Source organism: Brienomyrus brachyistius, chromosome 11 (genome assembly GCF_023856365.1).
Source record: "Brienomyrus brachyistius isolate T26 chromosome 11, BBRACH_0.4, whole genome shotgun sequence".
In the NCBI taxonomy this organism is placed as follows: domain Eukaryota; kingdom Metazoa; phylum Chordata; class Actinopteri; order Osteoglossiformes; family Mormyridae; genus Brienomyrus; species Brienomyrus brachyistius.
In genome coordinates this window covers 12,486,138-12,503,958 of record NC_064543.1, presented here as the reverse complement: position 1 = coordinate 12,503,958, position 17,821 = coordinate 12,486,138, and the positions used below count along the sequence as shown (strand labels likewise).

General features: G+C 43.3%; 2 long non-coding RNA genes across 2 annotated transcripts; both read right to left on the bottom strand.

Moving 5' to 3' along the window:
• Positions 1–7,839: 7,839 nt before the first annotated feature.
• Positions 7,840–10,802, bottom strand: LOC125751612 (uncharacterized). The gene is made up of 2 exons (XR_007400710.1): positions 10,537–10,802; positions 7,840–10,153 (listed from the first exon to the last, which is right to left on the bottom strand). It is a non-coding gene; the product is annotated as an uncharacterized LOC125751612 (long non-coding RNA).
• A 70-nt stretch (positions 10,803–10,872) lies between these two features.
• Positions 10,873–17,460, bottom strand: LOC125751611 (uncharacterized). Its single transcript, XR_007400709.1, has 3 exons — positions 16,922–17,460; positions 15,484–15,617; positions 10,873–12,462 (listed from the first exon to the last, which is right to left on the bottom strand). It is a non-coding gene; the product is annotated as an uncharacterized LOC125751611 (long non-coding RNA).
• Between the last annotated feature and the right edge of the window lie 361 nt (positions 17,461–17,821).

The window sequence follows — 17,821 nt, the reverse complement described above, 5'->3', positions numbered from 1 at the left end:
TCAGAGTTACAAAGATAAGAAACAGCCTAAGCCTACAAACTCGTCTACTAAACAGAAAAGAACAGACTTGGGGGTTGAGTGTTTATGCTGTGGTTCCTCGCATGGAGATTGCAGGTGCCCTGCCAGTGGTGGGCTACTGCCAGGCTACGCGGCATTTTGCCAAGATGTGCATGAATCTAAAGAAAGTCCACAAAGTCACTTAAGAAGACTTCCAGCTTGACTCCTTGAAGATCAATGACACTTGGATGACTGGATGACTGTGGTCCTTAGGTAGAAAGACCTAAGACCTGCTCCCGGGTGAATTTCAAGATAGACACTGATGCTGATGTGACTGTAATTGGTAAGACCACATATGACACTTTGATTTAAAAGACCTTTACTGAAGCCATTTTCATTAGTGCTAAACTCACCAGGTGGCAGACTTCTCGTGGAAGGTAGTTTTTATCCCACTATTCATAACAATGTTGATCATCAAATTAAAGTTATTTCTGCTGGAAATAATCTGAAGTATAACCTTCTTAGTCGAAGCATGTCTGCAAAGCTAGGACTGATGGAGTGAGCTGATGAGGTCAGCTTAATAAAAGGGCCACCGATTCACATCAAGCTTAAACACGGAGCCAAGCTATTTGCCATGCACGCAGCCTGGAACATAGGATTTCATCTAACGTTGAAAGTGGGAGCAAAGCTACATTGCATGCAGGATGGTGGTATCATCCAGCCCATTGAAACCCTGAGAAGCTGGTGTGCTACTTTGGCTCCAGTTATCAAGTGCTCCGGAGCAGTTCGAGTATGTGCTGATTTTAGACCGTTTTTTGACTTAAAAAATCTGGAGGACATTGCAACCAAGCTAGTCAGTGTCAAGTATTTGTCCATCATAGATGCAATGAGTGGGTCCCACCAGGTGTCTTTGGATGAGCCGAGTATACCTCTCTCAGCCTTCATCACTCCATTCAGGAGATTCTGTTATTGCTGATTGCCAATGGGCATTAATACAGGACGAAAAGTCTTCCAGATGACCATGGAGTGGGTCTTGGGAGATCTACCTGGATGTGTTGTTGTTATGGATGACATCCTTGTATGGGGTTCATCACTGGAGGAACAGAGCAGGAATCTAGCTATAGTTCAGCAATACATCAAAGGAATAGGTCTAATCCTAAACAAGGATTGTAGTACTGTTGTTGCCAAGGGCATCTGTCCTAACCCTGAGAGGATTCAAGCAATCCAAGCCATGCCAGCTCCAACAGATGTCATAGAGTTAGAGTCGATATGGTATGCTAAATTATCTGTTTAAGTTTACACTAGGATTAGCCACTATTCTGAAACCAGTGGCTGACTTACTGAGGTCTGACACCGTGTTCAAATGGGATACCCAGCAGGAGGCAGCACTGGATGCAACTAAACAACTAATCTCCCAGATCCCATCCCTCCAGTACTACAGCTTAACGAGGGATGTCATTATCAGTGCTGATGCTAGCCATTACGGTATTAGTGCATGTCTGCTACAGCGAGACCCCAGTACTAAGCTGCTCCTCACCATAGCATTTGCTTCATGTACCTTGACACCAAGCGAAGGTAGATATGCTCAAATTGAGAAGGTGTGCCTCACTCAGGTCTATGCCTGTGAGAAATTATAAGTATTTGGTTGGGTTGCCTGAATTTGAAATTTGAATGGGATATAAGCCATTGGTACCTCTAATCTGCTAGAAGACATCAGACTATGTGCCACTATGGTGCCAACGTCTCCTCATCTGACTCATGAGGTTCACGGCAATAGTGAAACATATTCCTGGCAAGGAATTCGTAATAGAGGAGTTTGGGGAGGTCAGTGAATTCTCAGGAGGTCACTCTGGCTGACGAGGTTGAATATCATGCTGAAACAGTCATGGCTAACCTACCTGTCTCAAAAGGCCATATGAAATGACTCCATGAGGCTTTGATTCATGATATTATGAACTTTGTGGTCAATGGATGGCCTGTATCCAGTGCTGTTCCTGCAAATCTTAAAGCATTCTACGAAGCTTGAGCTATGTTGTCCGTATCAGATGGCATGTTAGTCTTCCAGAGTAGGAAGTCTCTACCAGGAAGTCAGAGCACTGAAATGCTAGGTCACCTACGGTAAAGCCACCAGGTTTTTAGGAAATGTTCAGAAAATGCAGAACATTGTGTGGGGTGGCCAGAACTTCATGGAGAACTCAAGACTTTGTGTGATAAATGTACTAAATATTTGGTACACTGACTAGCTCAGAGAGCGTTGCCCTCTCGTGCATGCGAGAAGATAGGGGCAGACTTGTGTACCTATGAGAAACAAAAATACTTAGTTGTTGTGGTTACTGGGTTCCATGCTCCAGGTTTTGATCCCCATGATCCAGGGTTGCCAACCGTCATGCATCTGGTGTGACACTCACACAGGGTGTCACACAAGAAATATTACCGCCAATCTATATTATTCCATTGTAAACCTAAAATTAGCTACATCAAAAGCGTTGGGGTAGTTTGCAAACCCAACAGTGTATTTACAAGGTAATAAGACTCTTACATACATGTTAATGCATCTGCAGATTTGTATCAGCTGACCAAAGTTGGTCAGTCAGCTGACCAAAGTTGACAACCCTGCCACATTGTTGTCCTTTTCTGTTTTCCTGTTTTGGTTAAATCTATGTCCTTAAAGACTATATGCTCAAACCTAATGGCCTGCTATAATGGCAGCTTTACAGATTCCTTCAGGAATCTACAGTGGATAGAGGTAGACTAATCTGTGCGCGTGCGTGTGTACATGCATGTGTAGATTACGGCTAAACCTGTTAGTTTCATTGCCTGCATTCAATGTTGATTTCGTCGACTAAATATCTTGTAATTTTCATCAACTAAAACTAGACTAAAACAAAAATATCAGATGACTAAAATATGACTAAAACATTTTTATCAAAGGACTAAGAGTAAAACTAAATCAAATTATGCTATCAAAATTAACACTGGCTCCACTGGTTGGTAGGAACAAAATCTTGGTCTGGATTTGTAGCATCTGGACCTGAAATGCCCGACGCAGGTGATCTTTCACTGGTTCTGAACCTGGATTCTAGGTCCACACAAGGGATCATGGGATGGCACTCATCATATGCCTCACATTAGGCTGATGTGCATGCCTTTGTTCCCTGTTACTTATAGCTTAAAGCCAGCCTTCTCCCTATAATAAGCTGCATTAACAGTGTCTCTGTCTTTCCTAATATACTCAGAGGAAGTAAACAATGTGCAGCATCTCCATCTCTCAAAAGTAGTCTGAGATATTTTACTCTTTATTATCCCAAGAGGAAAAGGGGGTGAGGATGAATAAAGCCGACTGTGAGCAAACAAGGCAATATATGTTTTAGCATCAGTGCTAATTCAGCACCGTATGAGGGAGAGTAACAGATTTCCTAACTTATGTAGGTTAAGGGATGAGTGATGTAGCACTAATTAGTGTGTGGCTTCTTCAGGATGGTCACTGCGGCCCTGTAGCAGTCAGGTGCTTCCATGTAAAGGGGTCCCACAGCTTGCTTTGAAGGAACCATCTCAATTGCCCTGCACCGTCTTAGTGTCCATCTGCCAGATGTCACAGGTCCTTCTGAGGTCTTGCATGGGTGGGGTGGCTGGTGGTGGTAGCTGGTGGGGGGGCTGGTCTTGCTGAGAACTGCAGCAGCTTCAAAGCTCCTTTGTAATCGGCAGGAACATCACAGGGGATGAGAGGAGGAACGGGCTCCCTGATGCCTGCCCCGCTAAGAGGCAGCGCGAGGCGGCTTTAATGAAAGGCAGATAAAGGGATTCCAGGATGTGCCGGCTAAAAGACACCCTGAATTGTTGGGTCTTTCTGCACCTTCTTCATACAACTCTGTCCTTTTTCTTATGACTCTGTGGATAAATTGTCCGTCCAATCATTTCCTTTTACTGGGAAACTGGGGGAAAAAAAAATAAAATCTTGGAGTTCTGACAAGAAACTCTTTTAAAGTTTCCAAAAGCAGCAGGGTTAGGGTTGAGTTGCTGTTTCATTTCAGAAAGAGCTCGCCGTCAGGAATGCCTTTCGTTAAGTAATGCCTTTCATTTTCTATGCATTAGAAAAATGATGGTCAGAAAGGGGGAACTTCAGTGAAATGCATCCGGTGGCTGTCGAGGTACCTTATGGGTTAACCTTACACTCAGCTGTTTTTATTGCTGACCTTCATGACCCATAGCATCCTATATTCAATTTTTTATTAATTAGAAGTTGACCCCAACGTGATCTTTATATCATAAAGCATTTTCTGATTCCTCATATGTTATTTCCCCTTCTTGACATTGCAATGATGTTACCTATGACCCCCCCACCCATTTTCTTCAGATTGGTCTAATTTCTTCATTCTTAATTATATATTTTTTTGTAGGCACCCCTCCCCCATTTTCACTGCACTTTCTAGAGAAAAAAAAATGCTTCACATCTTCAAAGACTTGTTCTTTTCCTCTTAATCTTCTTCTCTTTCTTCTAAACTTCACAGTAAGGATATTGGGTGATTATTATACACTGATTTACCCATCCACAATGCAAGATTTCTATGGGTTAACTTCTTTATTAAATTCAACCGCACCAACCAAAAATCCTTGTATAAAATGGTAGATAGGCATGGTTGCTTATGATTCTGCTGGTCTCCTATGGGTTCTGTGTTACGCGATGGGGCAGGCATCTCTAATAACACTCTTGGGTATCATTAGTCAATTAGATATATTCCATGGTAGCCACTTCAATTATCATTGTAAATCACTTCACCGGCTCTTTGGTAGCTACTTAGCTAGGTAATTTGGTAATCACCTTGTTACATACTTCTCTGCTTTCTTTGTTGGTTGTTCGTCTGGCTATTCCATACACAACCAGCTGTTGCCCCACAGTTCCAGCCAAAAACCTTCTCATGACTCATCACAACCAGTTACCATAGAAACATAGAAGGACACAGCCTTGCGGTGCATTTTTATTGGTTGTTCTTGATAATCTGATGAGCTGCCCCTTTACTCCCTTTCAAAGTGTGGATTTTGCAGAAGCCTCTGCACTGCAGGGTAGACGTGCATGTATACCTATGCTTTGAATAAGGAGATTACAACACTGCCATGGACCAGACTCTAGGATTGTCCAAAAAACATAAAGTTCTTGAAACCAACCAAATTGATTTTTTTCCCCATGCTACTAAGTGTTTTGAGGACCCTCAAAAATGAATTTCATTGGTACCCCCCCTTACAATTCAACTCAAGACCGATCTTGGGATGAACATGCATTCTACAAGTTTTGTTACATCAAAATTTTATGTTTTTGTCTTTTTCTGACTCTGCAAGATCCGTTCTTACTCAGCTTGATCAGATTTGACGTTACTGATATGCTAAAATGTGCTAAAATCTGCATATTTAAGGCAGAAAAGATTTATCAAGGTAACGTTGGCAGTCGGCCAACTTCAAGCATTTAAAATTTTCTTTTCGTTGTCTAGATACTACTGTCTATGATGTTCAACAGCTTACAGCAAAGCTGCTTGCTGGACTAGGTCAGTGGCGATACACGTGGCACAGTCGGTGATGAGTTTGACTCGGCTCTTGGCTGCATTGTTCACAACTTTCACTGAATGAACGGACGTTTGCGGAAATCATCGTCAGAATGCCACTGGTCACCGGGTCAGTTCAGCCAGCTGTTGCTGATGCCCATTGCATGAAACAGTGTGAGATTCTGGTCCAATGCTTTGAATGAGGAGATCTGACACTGTCATGGACCACACTCCAGTTTGCCTGGAGTCCTGTGCTGTCCTGCCTCCCATTTTATGTGCATTATGTATTGTTCAGGTATCTCAGGTAATTTGACAGACTCCTCTGTGCAGACGACACCTATAAAAGGGCATTTTGATGGTCTCAGGTGAAAAAATATTGAAGGTAGCTTTAGCCTCCTTCTTTATCAATGTTTTTTGTCATGTTTTTCATGAAGAAAATGGGACATGTAATGAAACATTTGCCTTAAATGAATGAATTCCGGTTTAAAATGAATGAAACGTTTGTCTTTGAGTCAACGTACATAAGGCAAATTTATCACCTTATTATTGTGTAGTTCACCTACCATACATTTATCAGATTAAGCATCCACTTATCTATCCATTGTGTAACTGCTTATCCTGGCCAGGATTTTGGGGTCGGGAGTAGCACAAGACAGGAGATCACCCTGGATTGGATGTCAGTCCATCACAGGTCACACATACTCACACTCATACAAACATTACGAGCAATAAGCAATTAAGAGGCGTCAATTAGTCTAACATGCATAACACGCAGAGAGCATCCAAGCTATAGAAACGCAGGACAAAGGCGTAGGTATAATTAAGAAGGTCTCATTCGATGCCTCCTCTGTATGACTATTTATAGAGTGAAGTGTCTCAAAAGGAAAATAGTCTGAGGGACCATAATGGTTCATGACATCATTTGGGCCCCATTCAAGAGTTATGCAATTAGCGAGGATTTTAATTAAAAACCCATTTAAGGTCAGCTTATGGAAGGCAAATTAAAAGGAGCTTGTAAAACAGAAATGAAATACTTTACAAGTCTGATGCCTGGAGACGAGGGCGTGGCTTATCCTGTACACTTCTGCAGAACGTGTCGTTACGATCACGTGCCGAAGAGGGCGTGGCTTATCCTGTGCACTTATTCAGATCGTGTTGTCGTTACGATCACGTGCCGAAGAGGGCGTGGCTTATCCTGTACACTTCTGCAGAACGTGTTGTCGTTACGATCATGTGCCGATAAGGGCGTGGCTTATCCTCTGCACCTCTGCAGATCAAGTTGTTACGATCACGTGCCGTGCACTTCTGCAGATCGTGTCGTTACGATCACATGGCAGCCATACTGCAGTTGCTTTTGAAAAAGCGTTGCTATTTTTGTCTCATAAAATGCGGCATATTGACGGCTTGGTGGTCATTAACTGCTCTTTTCTCTGCTGCTGCATCAGAAGAAAATGAAGGCTAAGCCATAAAAAACACACCTGTATGTGGGAGGCAAGTCAGCTACTTTTTATTGCTTCAAATATGCGGTATATAACAAAATCTTTTAACGCAACCTTTTTGTGTCTCCTTTATGATAAGTCTCTTAATATTTGAATCTTCACCCAAAATTTTAAAATGGTGAAGTGGTTCAAGGAGCTTTTTTTTGTGATGTGTACTGTATGAGAAATTGCCTCTGGGTGGTAGTGTTTAAAATTTGAATGCCTTTATAGCAATATTTCCCAATCCAGTCCACAGCTGGTCCACATTTTTGCTTCTTCCCACGTCCTGGTAAACGTGGTTGGTCTGTGGGTCCCCAATAACCGGACTGGAAAACACCCTGTGGGTACATTTGGTCACACACACACACACACACACACACACACACACACACACACACACACACACACACACACACACAAGTTGGTCTTCCTATCTAAATGGGGACTGTCCATTCATTTCTATGGGAAAAACCCTAATCCCAATCACGACACCCATAACCAACCTTAACCATAAGTAACCAACCCAAATACAAGATGTTTGGCACTTTTACTTTTTTTGATTGCATTCACATCTTTTTATAAAACTTAGGTTATCCAAATGGGGACCTCAAAAGATGTCCCCAAAAGTAGGGAAATTTCAGGTTTTACTACACTTTGGGGACAATGTGATCCCCAAATGTGATCTATGCAAACACACACACACACACACACACACACACACACACACACACACACACACACACACACACACACACACACACACACACACACCACACCACACTATATGGGCAATTTACAGTTGCGAACTCACCAGTTATTTGAGAACAACATTCTCCTTCATGGTTTGTATTGTATTTCCAAAGTAATAAACATAGTTTACACAGACAAATACTTGTACTTTGTAGGATGCCTGTTACTTTACATATGAAAACACTTCTCAATGCTCACTGCTCAGATTCAGTCACTCCCTCTCCCCACGTCGAGCACCCCACATCAAAACAACATGGCTGCAGTAAGCATCAGCGTGCGGCTTACATCTCAAATAAGACCAATCAAGACCCCTGATTACTGAGCCGGTGCAAGGAGGCACTCAATTATGGGACGTGTTTTCTTTGTATTGGATTTCAGTAACAAGTGTGTGTGTGGGGAGGATGCCGCAGTGTCTCGTAGAATGAATCATTAAGGGGTTTGCTGACAAGGTAATCACCACCATTTAAAAGCTCTCTAACTGCCGGTACTTTGATTCACTTGATCTGACAAGTGCTCTGCCTGTTCAGAACATTGTACTTCTAAAGTCGTGCAGACAGACCGTGTGCAGGCACCGCTGTTACATGGGTAAAAAAAAAAAAAAATCACCTTCAGGATTTGCTCCAGTTCTGCTGGTTTTAAGCTCTCTGTGAGATCTTACCCGCTGCTGATGCATACGCAGTTCCTCTGTGCCTGACCCAAGTTGCTCTTGAGTACATAAAAAGATATGATCCATTGCATTATTCTTTTAAGACATGTGGGGAGAAGAAATGCTGAAATATAATTTTAAAGAGAAATCAGTAACACTTTACTTAAACTACTCGTATAATGCTTCATAGATACCTTCATAATGGTTTATAATGCATTCATAAACAGAGGTATAGCTATTTATAAAAAGGTGTGTAACACATTGTAGTCATGTTTATGATGCATTATGAATGCTCTGATGTACAATGCACTATAAATACCTTCATAATGCATTATAATGCATTCATAAAGTATTATAAAGAGAGGTATAACTGTAAAAAGGTGTAACACATTGTAGTCGTTTATTATGCATTATGAATGCTCTGATGTACAATGCACCATAAAGACCTTCATGGTGCATTTTATTGGCTTATACTGAGCATTATAATGCATTATGAAGGTATTTATAGTGTATTATAGATGACAGCATCATAAAGCATTCATAATGCATAATACACATGGCTATAATGTGTTATGCCTTTTTATAGATAGTCATAGCCATGTTTATAATATTCTATGAATGCAATATTATGCTTTATGATGACTAAAGTGTTACTGAGAAATCAAAGTGTCAGTTTGAAGTAAGACAGTGTCTAGCACAGAGAGACGTATGCCTGAAAATGTCTTTCTGCAGTCACCGGTTATATTTAGATGGCTAACAATTACCCTGGGTATCTGAAGGGAAAACCTATTTATTTTTCAAGTCATTATGCCATAATTATTATATTCATTGCATCTGCAGCCATCTTCTGCTGGTGTTATTATTTTTTAGGAATCTGTTCATATACACTGTCAGAAAACAAGAGCCATATTTTACCTTTGGGTGTACAATTCCTTGCCACTCAGGCTGTACCATCAAAGGTCTTCCAAATGTACCCCAGTTGTAGGTATGTTCCTTTTAGTCTAATTTAAAGTACAGAAATGGACTCTGAGGAACATTTTTGTATCATTTGGGTACATTAACTTTATTTGTACCTTGGAGTTCAAAACTGTACCTGGGCTGTAGCCTTTTTTTCTGATAGTATATATACTTTTCTTAAACCAGTGACCCCCACCAAATGAAAACAGTGCAGAACTAGGAACTCCTACCAGTAAGACATGATCATATAAACTTGGGAGGGGGGGTGCTGTCATATTTCTTTTTTATTTGAACAGGGTGGTCCTCTATGAATATTTTTAGTGTTGCATACAAGTGGATGATAATATTGGCGATTCATGTTGCCAATTTATGCTATGTCTGTGTGGACCCCCCAGGTGAAAACCCATGATTTATTTGAATCCCTGTGGCTGACTGCGGTACTTGAAGTTCTAAGGAAAGGAAATGTGTTTTTCGAGGGCAGTGGGCAGACATATAGCTGTTTAATTTTTGAGTCCTTCCCTTTTGCACTCAGTGTTCCGTAAACCGAAGACCTGCGATTCGCTAGCTGTGTTTAGCGTGACGGTCCTCACACATGCCGCAGGCTTCTTCTTGTGGTTGTGTGCGCGTATGGTCCACAGCGTGTGGGCCGCGTTGTCTTGGAGTTCGGCGAAACGGATTCTGTTGACCTCTCTTCAGGAGTTGGACTCACTTCTTACGCCGGCTGTCTCCAAGGGAGTCGCATGCTGACTGGATATTACAGCCCACTTGAGGAGATGTAAACTTCTGCATTTCTAAATAAGGAAACAACTGCTAGGAACTGTACCCCGAAGAAACATCAAGAGAAACGAACAATACGTAGGAATTGGCCAATATTTCACATCAGCAGGTAGATGCAGCTTACTCCTGCATGAAATATGTTTCATATTCATAAGGCTTAAGAGGTCTTGAAGGACCTAATGTTCTTGCCTTCAGGAGAGAATGCATGACTCTGCATTAGAGACAGCTGGACAGTCCTCTTGTTTTATCATCCCCCCGAAGGCAGGATTACACTAACTACATAGATGACACATATTCCTTGTGCCCAGCAGAAAGCCTCCAAACTGCTGTGGATACTTGAATGTTCAGCTATCCATTAAATGGGTCATGTTTCGCTAGAGGGTATCGCCTGTTCTACCTCAGAGAACCCCCACGATCCAGTTCTTCTCTGGGCCACGATCATCAGCCTCCGATGCCAAGTGATCTTCCATCAAAGCTGCTGGTGAGAAGCGGAGCAGCCATTCCGCCAGCTTCCACGGCATCCCCCAGGAAGGGCACAGGGCCACATCAGCGGTGTCCCACCTTCGGGCTGCAGGAACGTCTCTGTCACTGTGAAGGCCCTGTCCTCATCTCCAGCTCCTTTGAGAATCCCATTTCTGGAACACCAAGCCTGACCTTCTTTCTTTGGAGAAAAAAACCCGAGAGAGAGCCGGTGGGGGGGGGGGGGGGGGGGGGGGGAGGGGGGCACGGGGTGGGGTAGGGGGGGGTGACTTCAAAAAAATCAACATGAAACGGAATAAATAATCGTTTCTGCCGGTTTTGTTGTTGTGATACGGATCGGCTGAGCAGCAAGCGGCGAGGAGGAAGGCTTTGATTTGCAGCAGGCTGCCCGGAGCGGGACCCTTCTGTCGGGGGCCCGAGTGGGCAAACCGCCGCCCCACAAGGGCGCAATGCCTTGATTAAATTCCCATTTGTTTTAATCATCCCTTCCCCTGGGGGTGGAAGAGTGTGGGGGGGGGGGGGTCGGTATGTGGTGATGGCAGAGAGGGAGAGGAGGACCCCCACTGGAAAGTGAACTTGAGTCTGTGGTTTCCAGTTTGTGAAAGGTTGTGGTGTTGGGGGCTTGATTCTTGCATACACCAGGGTTTGCAGAGAGGCTGGCTGATGCTCAAACTGACAACAAGCTTCATATATCCTGCAGTAAATATCAGGGTGTTGACAGACAATCTACATATTGTGGTTGTATATCTGCTTGTTTTTTACTCGTTTTGTTGACTTTGAATATAAATGAAATATATGTGAATGATATATTACTTTCCACATGAAATGTTTTAACAACAAATACATACGTATCAACAAGACTTATGAATTTTCATTAGAATTGTATGTGTATGTATCTGATATGTATGTTGTGAATAGAATTTGAGTAGAAGGGGGATCAGTGATGAATTTACTTTTCCAATAAACGTAGCATATCGTTAGTTAGTATTTTCTCTGTTTAATCGCTTAAAGGTTAGTCATCGGAAAAAACGGTAATGGGTCCAATTTGAATGCAGATGAGTGGGACCCTGAGAAAAGACCTGCGATTCGTTGTTTTTTTTCAGGCCTCGAGTGCCTGGGAAGAATTGGGTCACAAATAGCCAGTTGTGTGTGCTTGTGCAAACATTGGGTAGGATAAGCCTGATTATTCAGCAGGAAGGAGTGACAGTATAGTTCTTTCGTGGTTGTTTTAAGAGATAAGAGATAGCTTTGTGTTCAAGGGAGACGAGTTATGGTGAACAATCGGCAGGTTGGGATTTGAAGTTGAGACTGCAGGTAGACCTTTCAGAAGGTCCATTTTCCTTAGGTAACATGACTGACTACTCCAGTTTGGACTTAACGCTATTAGCCACACGGACAGAAGCTCCGGTATGAGGTGACCTAAAGGCCAGAGAGTGGCTTTGCACTGCACTGCGGTCTTCATGGCTGGATGGTACTCCAGGTAACCCAAACCCACAGGGCAGAAGCTGCATTAAGCTCCACAGGAGAGTTCGCCATGAGAATTGGATCATCTTTCTGTTGTTATTTGTTGAGACAGGAGTTGAATACTTACCAAGTCAATTTTCCTTCTCAAGGGCAGCGCTGTGCTTTCCCTCTTGAAATTTAACCCTGAAACTTTTTGTCTGTGAATCAAACTGCTTTCATTACTGCCGCAACCCCCTAAAAAATCAGCTTGGATTTCATTCTGGTTATGAGCACTGAACGGGGGCCTTCAACCCAACTGGGTACTTGTCTTTCCCTATCTTGTGAACTACTGTTGAGACCTTTTGGGGTGAATCCTCTTCAAGGAGAGCTGAAGATCACTCTGAAAGAGGAGGAAACGAAAGGGGGCCTGAAGGAAACATGGAATGTGCCAGCGATGCTGGTTGTGTATTCGTGGCAGAGGAACTCAGACGGTTCCTCTCATAGATTCTCACAGCACCTGATAAAGATAATAACTGCAAGATGTGGCAAGAATGCCTGCAATGGTCAGCTCCTCCCTTCAGGTCTGCGTACCGCTCTTTATGGGCATCACATTAAAATCACGAAAAATATCTGCACAGGGAGGGGCTGAGGTGCTTTTACCATATGGTTTTAATTTTTCTGCTGGCAGGCACTATAGCTGCCGATGCACTGGCATCTTGCTTTGGTAAATACAGGCTTCGCATATTTCGATCCCAAACAAGTTTTATTGGTTCCGCTAGTGAAACACCGCTCTGCGTCTGACTGAAGGGGATTGACAGGATCGCCCAGCTTAGATAATCTAACAGCGAGAAACGGGAGATTGGCCTTGAAGGTCTATAGATCTGGTGACAGTGGCTGGCGTATGAAACACATACAGCAAGCGCTAGCATATGAGAGGAGGTCAGGCAATATGCTGTCGCCCTACACCAGGGGTGGCCAGTCTTATTTACTCAGCACTCTGCTGTGCTGAGTTTGCAGGTTTTCACGTCAACTCCCTAATCAGGTTACTAATTAGAAGAGTGATTGGCTGAAGAGTTCTCATATCTGGGTTTGAATAGCTGACCTAAAACCCGCATGCACACTGGCCCATTGTGGATAAGATTAGCCAATGGTCGACAATGTAGACAATGATCACTGTGGAAATGTAGAGTTGTGAGAATGAAGATTATGGGAACAGCGCTAGCATGGAGATGCAATGGTATAGGTGACTGCAGCAATTTTAGCTTGTGGGACCCATCCTGACAGGATGCATCACATCCTGGTACAGCAACTGCTCAGTGCAAGACAACAGAGCTCTGCGGCTTGTGGTGAACTCAGCACAGAAGATCACGGGCACACAGCTCCCTAGGATGATGCTGAATGTTCTCCAGGTGACTGGGGGTGAAATCACCGCATTTGTATAACCCTTGGAACAAAATAATAATAATAGATACTTTATTGATCCCTAAGGGGAAATTGTCTTTACGCCTCCTTCAACTTGCCCTTTGTAGGGTAAGCTGGAGGCAAAGGGCTGCCACCTGTTGGGGCACCCAGGGAGTTGGGGGTTAAGGGACCCACAGACATGCTGAGGCTGGGTTTGAACCAGCAACCTTATGATTACAGCCACGCAGGCTTAGCCCAAAGAGCCACACGCTGCCCCTAACTGCAGGCAAAACTAATCAACCGTCCAAACTCATGACAACACAATCAGCACCTGCACCTCCCAGCAAGGCAATCACAGCAGTCTTAGTGCCCTCGTATTTCTAAATAGCGTGAAATATGTGGAAATGACTTTTGGCATGATTTAAGTATGGTTGAGGCTTTTTGGCATGGTGGGTTTGAGGTCAGGGTCACTTGTGGTCAAATCCACCTTTCCGCTTATCTCGCCGTCTTCATAAGCAGCCCGGATCCGGGTGTCATTCTCCTCCAGTGATCACAGGGCTTTTGAATGCCTTTACTCACTTGACCCTTTCTTGTCCGTGGTGTCACAAGCTCTAGGTCCTGGCACAATGGAACCATCCCGGACGAGGGCCTCGAGAATTAATTAAAATGTGGCTGATCCATATGGAAGCGGGGGTACAAATCCTTCCGCGCGCCACTGTTTTGAGCCCTTCGCAGCCGGGGATGCCGATTGGGCGACTGGGTTCCCACATCTCAGCGTCGGGCTTAAAGGGATTATGTGCTCGACCCCATACGCGAGACACCTTTTGTCATTAGATCACTTCACTCAGACAGGAAGGGGAAGCATGGAAGTGGTGCGTGATCTTGTGAACAGGGATGAGAAGGATAACGAGTCTGGAAATTTATCTGCTTAAGCAATTCACTAGGCAAACACAATAATAATCAAATGCCAGGAGATGTCTTTTGTCAATATCTATTCATTTAAGAGGTGTATAGCCCAATATGTGGGTGTACAGTTTGTTTATGAGGTGACTTTACACTAGTGGATCAGTATATTTTGGTTTCAGTGCACAGTTTTACTGTAAAACGCTGCCACACTAACATTATGTAGAGAGGTATGCCAAGACACCTGACTGCTGCCTGGACTGTGTGCCCGTCTGCTGTGTTAATCGACCTCAACGATCGCAGATTCACCCAGGTTGCCTTTCTCATTGGAAATGGTTTTGTGAGCACTGGCAGAAAAGATGGTGGTTTGCAGTATAAATGCAATTCTCAACTGACATAAGTAATCCCTTCCGCAAATCCTTACGCAAGTCAAATTTGAATGTAAATTGGATTTACCTTTCTATACCAGTTAAGCTACTTCAATGCAAAAAAAACACTAAAGCCATATACTAAGAATACATACTAAGGAATGCATATTAATTAAAATGAAAATATAAAGTTTAAATGTACTTGCAGATGTATGTCACCTTTTTCGCAGTAGTGCTTCTGTAAACTTTGTGGATATCAGATATTTTTGTGTGTAAGTCCAGGTTTACGTAGGTCAGTTTTACAAAATTCAAGAACTGCCTGTAACGGATTTTGTTAATTTGTTTTTGATTTTTGACTTTGCCCTGTCAGGAAATAACAGGCAAGCAGTTGATAGAACGGGACCAACCAATGAGATGTCTTGGTCCCGACTCCTCTAGTTGCTTGGAACAACCTCTTTTACAATTTTTTTCCTTCACTTTTTCCTTCAGCTCTCGGAATATTTTTTGTGTAAGTAAACCTCCCACAAGCTGTCAGCACTGTCAGACCTAAACCACTGTTTGTGTAGAAAGTGAACTCACTATAGTCTTCCACGTGCCCGATATGCTTGGTTAGACAGAACTTGAAATGCTCTAGCGGGTATTCAAATTGGACTGAGGGTGTTTTATTACTATTACTGTGTGTGATGCTTGCACTTAGGAGAAAGCAAACTCATTTTGTTCTGCATGTGCGGAATGACGATAAAACTGACTTTGAGGAGAACTGGAGATGGCAACACGGGTTTGGCAACACTGGCTCTTGTCTTGTACTGATCACTTCTTGTCCTCCGTCTGCTCCTGCACATTGTAATACCTTTCCTTCTGACATTCAGGAGGCGTGGCAAGCCTAGAACATCAGAGAAACAGAGCTGCAGAGCGGGCTTCACCGTGTGCCAGGCCACACTGTCCCTGGTTTGTCCTCAAAGTTCCCTCCACCTTTCAAAGCCTCATCACAAAAATTATTTCAACAGTGGGAGTCGGATGATCCCATCAGAGCTGCCATACATTTAAAAATAATGTTTCTGATCATTGGAACTTTGATCATCGTGAATGTAGTAGAGGGACAGCTGTGATGCTCACTCTCCACAGCTGAATCTGCATCCTGAGGAGTGGGCCGGCTTTCATCAATCTGAAATTGACTAGTAGGCAAAAACCAGCAGAGATTTGAATAATTTAACGCGGCCTATAATTCGGAGCTGATGGCCATGGAGGTGATGTTCGTCGTGCGCAGTCCTCAGAAGATATAATGCGGTCAGTTTTCGCCGAGAAACTGATTTGTGGCCTTCCAGCCGACGGAACGTTAAAACATGCATCCTTTGCATGGTCAACATACCGCATCACGGACGTAAGATGTCAGGACTGCCACTCAAAATAATATCGTAACAGTGCTGAGGGGACTGAGTGGTGCTGATCTACCTGCTATTAAAAATACAAAGTACACGTCAACAAATCACCACCAAAATACTTTAAAAAACTGCTTTATCGCAGCACACCTGCTCACATGTATTCAATGAGGTTCTTTACACCAGAGAACTCATGAGTCAACTTTTATGTGTCTATGAGGTAACAGGGACGTAATTGTCCTTGGGTGTCATAACATTTTCCCTTAATTTCTATGTAATATTAATTGCTTCCCCTCTAGCATTAGCTGTTAAATGAGCATTAAAAATGCATGCTGTCTCCACAATAGAAGGGAAAAGGGCATGACCCCCCCCCCCCCCCCCCCCCCCCCAAGCAAACTCATCTCACATCGTTTGTATAACATTTGCAAACTCTTCCTTGTGGATGTTCCTCTCTGTGACGATATCCATTCTATGCCCCTCCCACAAATCCAGATCCCTTTGGACTCGTGTTTCAGACACTGCGTCCCTCCCTATATTTAATCAACAGCAAACGTCCTCTTTGAAAGCTCCGAAAGGTCACCGTTTGCTCAGTGCTTGTGAACAGTGCGGCCATTAATTTTCCCATTGGATAATGTATCAAATTAATATTAATTTTCAGTATTTTGATCTGAGCATTGAGAGTGGAAAAAGAATATGGTCTAGGGAGCGTCAATAAAGGGCTTACATTTTCTATAATATTAAACCAAATCCGCCTTTGATCTTTTAATCCTGTGCTTATAAGGTTGTGAGATAAGTAGGCATGACTAACCTCTCTTTTTTAGCCAATCTAATAGTCAAGAAAGAGCAGGGTTCTCGTAATGAGATCCTTTGCCTTCTTTTGAAGACAAATTGGACTGAAATTCCTTGTTTAATGGATCTTCCTTTCTTCTGTAAAAAAAAAATCTTGGTAAGAAATAAAGGATTTTTCAAGTCGCCCGTTTGAGCTATAGATGGTCTGTTGCTCTTGTCTCAGTCACGGTTCCTTATCAGGGCCGCCTGTCTGCACTCCGAGGGAGACTCAATCTGCTAAGTGGACTCCGGTCGCTTTCTGTCCTCCTTAGAAACGGCCCCGTTTGCGATGCTAATTCTTTTATCTGATGTTGGTTTTGTGCCATCGTGAAACTGACTGTCCTTGGACTGGCTTCTGCACAAAATGCCCGCGACGCGTCTATATTTCGCTTGTTTCGTTCTGATAGCTTCTGTTGTCCACCCAAAATCCACGCTAAATGCTTTGAGCGCCTCTCCGAATAGTCCGCTGTTCCTCACTGCCGAGCCCAGGGGAGTCGCGTACTTCAAACGACATCCGCACAAAACGAAACTGAGCACGTCTGCGCGGCACCGTCACCTTCTCATAACGTTCTATATAACGCCACAACCGGGGAGGGTGCGGAATGTTTTCAATACAGCAGAACCACATTCAGAGCGCAAATATACGTATTGTGGCAGATGCTTGAGTCGTTTAAATAACGGAAAGGACAGCTCTTTTAAAATGGAAGTTACTGTCTTTATTAACATCCGTTATTTGTTTAGTACATGCAGCAGGACAGACAGGGAAGCCAACAGTTTACATGACACTCATGGTTACACGCCTACAAAACGCACACATTCCATGGCAAACATGGAATACAGTCACAATATTTACCACCAACAAGAATAGGCGAAAACACAT